The sequence below is a fragment of the Piliocolobus tephrosceles genome, chromosome X (genome assembly GCF_002776525.5).
Source record: "Piliocolobus tephrosceles isolate RC106 chromosome X, ASM277652v3, whole genome shotgun sequence".
Classification (NCBI taxonomy): Eukaryota; Metazoa; Chordata; class Mammalia; order Primates; family Cercopithecidae; genus Piliocolobus; species Piliocolobus tephrosceles.
Genome location: NC_045455.1, coordinates 88087473 through 88090928, shown reverse-complemented (window position 1 = coordinate 88090928; position 3456 = coordinate 88087473). Strand labels below are relative to the sequence as shown.

Genomic DNA, 3456 nt, shown 5'->3' with positions numbered 1-3456 from the left:
AGAAAGGCAGAAGCAGCCCTGCACCCTGGCCTCCCAGGGCAGTGACTGCCCAGTATCTCCTGTGGCTTCCACTGTGAAGCCAGTCCTGTCTGAAAAGCTGTGGAGCATTCATGTTTTATTTATTTATTTTTGAGACAGAGTCTCACTCTGTTGTCCAGGCTGGAGTGCAGTGATGCAATCTCGGCTCACTGCAACCTCTGCCTCCCAGGTTCAAAAAATTCTCCTGCCTTAGCCTCCTGAGTCACTGGGATTACAGGCACCTGCCACCACGCCTGGCTATTTATTTATTTATTTTTGTATTTTTAGTAGAGACAGGGTTTCACCATGTTGGCCAGGCTGGTTTCGAACTCCTGACCTTGAGTGATCCCCCTGCCTCAGTTCTCAAAACTCTGGGATTACAGTTGTGACCCATCACACCTGGCAGCTATGGAGCATTTAAATAACACAGAGAAAATCCCATTACTACTATCAAGGAGTTTGTAAGCCACAGAGCTTAAGAAACTTTAGAAAAGTTTCCACCACTCATTCATTCATAGAGCATTTGTCCTAAGTGTTCTGTTAGGCAGCTATTCCCCAAGATGGTGGAAAGATGGCATGTTAAGGCCCTGAGGAGACCACTGTGGCCCCCAAGGTCACTGTTTATCTGTGATTACTCTTGCAGGAAAGTTCTCAAGAAACTTGAGTCAACACTTGCTTGTGTTGGTCATGACTCTTTGAGTTACAAGTAGCAGAAGACCAATACAGACGTAAGCATAAAAATGAATTTAACAACTTCAGGCATAGCTGTATCCAGCTGCTCCAATGATGATGTCAGACACTGATATCTCTTAGCTTGTTTTTCGCTGAGTTGTTTCACTGTCAGGCTGTGGGGATGCAGTAAACAGAGTCCTGCTCTAAACCCTGGGGGTACATTGAACAAGACAAAAAAAAAATGCATGGTCCTCATGGAGCTTGTAATTAGTCAGGTTCTTACAATTAGTAGCAAAGGAAGACCGCCAGGCTTTCTGGGATTACTTCTTATTAGCTTAACAACGGTAACATGGGGAAAAACTAGCCCAAGCAAAAATGTACTTTATTGGTTCAGCTTTGTTGCATGTTACCCCCAAGCTGAACAAAGTGGCCGAGAGGAGCAGTACTCTCATTGCCCCTGACCCCAGGTCACCAACCCCTCCAGGATCCAGGAGACCGAGAGTGGGGCAGGGGCAGGTCCTCAAATGAAAATTGATGTGATATGACCAGATACCACAGATATCACTTATTTTTATTTTATTTTTCATTTTTTTTGAGACAGAGTTTCACTCTTGTTGCCCAGGCTGGAGTGCAGTGGCGTGATCTCCGCTCACCGCAACCTTCACCTCCCAGGTTCAAGCGATTCTCCTGCCTCAGCCTCCCGAATAGCTGGGATTACAGGCATGCGCCACCATGCCCGGCTAATTTTGTATTTTTAGTAGAGACAGGGTTTCTCCATGTTGGTCAGGCTGGTCTCAAACTCCCGACCTCAGGTGATCCGCCCACCTCAGCCTCCCAAGGTGCTGGGATTACAGGCGTGAGCCATCGCATTCAGCCCAGATATCACTTTAAAAAGGGAAAATAACAGACACAATGTCGGGCATAAACCTAGATTGGAAGAAGGCAAAGTTGTATGGTCAATATGAAACATAGGAGAAGGTACTAACCGTCCCAGGGAAGCAGGGAGGGAGGCCACAAGCGAGACGTCCGGAGACAACAGTTTGCAGTTTCCTGAGGGAAACCAGTGTCTTCAGGCCACTCTGTATGGGAGATCCTGTAGCAGACTCTGGAATTGCAAGCAAAGCATGAGTGGGAAATTAAGCAAATTCAGGCTGATAATTGTTTGGTTTCCTTGGGCAAGTACCTTACATCCCCCAGCCAGGTGCTCAGCTGTGAAACGGGGTTAATCGTAGCCACGTCACAGGTTATTGTAAAAGTTAAATTAGAAAACCTGCCTAAATGCCTGGCCAGAGTCGAAGTTCAAAGGTAAGAAGAGTGAGGAACCGGCAGGGCATCCAGTCCAGCCCCAAGCAGCTTGGAGGTGGCAGGAAAACTGTGCTTGTACATTTCCCCTTATGAACTTCTATCCCAGGGCCGAGACAACCTCTTTGAAGAGCAGTGCCTAGAATGGCCTCCCAGGATCACATCTCCATCACAGCTGAAATCTCATCCGTCATCTCTGCAGCAGGGTGGGAAACCGGCTGGGGCAAGCATTTCTCAGAAGGTGCATTTCACCCTCTTCCTCAGCAAGAGAAGACCCAGCTGCTTCTTTTCTGGCATCTCCCTGTGCCTACTGGTTGGGATGGGCAGCAGCAGAATATTTGGCCTCCGACCACCTAGAAAAAGCCATGCCTTGGTTAAGAAGTGCTGCATTTGAGAATGCGGACCTTTGTGGTTCCCCGTATCCCTGGGAACCTCCACATTCAGAGAGGCTAAAAGCCCACACCGACCGGAGCCAACAGAATGGGGAGGAAGCAGGTGCAGGGAGTCAGCTTCATCTTCCCCTTCTCTTGATGATGCTCTTCAGCCATTAGGGTTTCAAAAGAGTGGGTGTGAGCAAGCGAGAAAAGCCCCCTCAATTCTGGGAAACTTAAAGACAGTTCCTTCTAGCAAGAACACCTGGAGAGGCAAAAAAAAAAAAAAAAAAAGTTGTGTTGGAACCCGTGGAGAGAAGGAACTGTCGGTTTCCAAACTCTGCTTCGGCCCCTCTCCCCTCCCACCCACGGCCCCAGGAAGAGACCGCGGGAAAGGCAGCCTATTCCTGCGCGTGCGTTCGGGCGCACAAGCGCATTGCGCATGTACTGTTGGAGGGGACACCCTGGTTTCCACCTGGAACGCGCTTCTAGCCAAGTAACTGCGCCCCTTTGCGCGCAGCTGGCCTGGGGAACCTGGGCCCATCAGAGCCAGTTACTCTTGGTCCCCGCTTTACTGGAGGGTCGCAGGAGCCTTTCGCTTCCAAAAGCTAAAGGCTTGTCACCCCCTCCTCCCAGGAGCCCGCCTTTAGCCACCCACTTTTCTGATTTTGCAGGAAAGCCTCAGGGGAGTTCACGTGGGAATAAAACAGTCTCCCGAGAGAAGGTCGTGGGCAGGTGCATTTGGGAGTAGTGTACCTTTAAGGAAAGAAGTCTGAACCGAAAAGACTAGCTGAGCGCGCCTCTCTCTCCCACGAGAGAGATCTGGCTGAGAGAAAACAAACCTCAGAACAAAAACCCAGTCGCCCCGTGGGCCTTTTGTTTTCAGTCAGATGCGCAAAGCCAGGTGGCTCCTTTAACACCCCCAGAGATTGTCCCCAGGATTTCCTCTGCGCCATGGGGCGCTGGGTGCTCGGGGCTCCGTCTGTATCCTCTGCCTGGTAGCTGCCCCCATCGCGCCCCACTGCGCCCCAGCTCAGGCTGGAAAACTGGGCCAACAGGAAGGCTTGGATGGGGGAAACCCAGCCTGAGGCTG

General features: G+C 50.3%; 1 long non-coding RNA gene across 1 annotated transcript in view; it reads right to left on the bottom strand.

Annotated features, from left to right (window-relative positions):
- Positions 1-1243: 1243 nt before the first annotated feature.
- The window catches only part of LOC111540393, a 92694-nt gene continuing 90481 nt past the window's right edge, over positions 1244-3456 (bottom strand). Inside the window, exon 5 of the long non-coding RNA XR_002730974.2 lies at positions 1244-2628. This is a non-coding gene — a long non-coding RNA (uncharacterized LOC111540393). The remainder of the gene's footprint in view (positions 2629-3456) is intronic.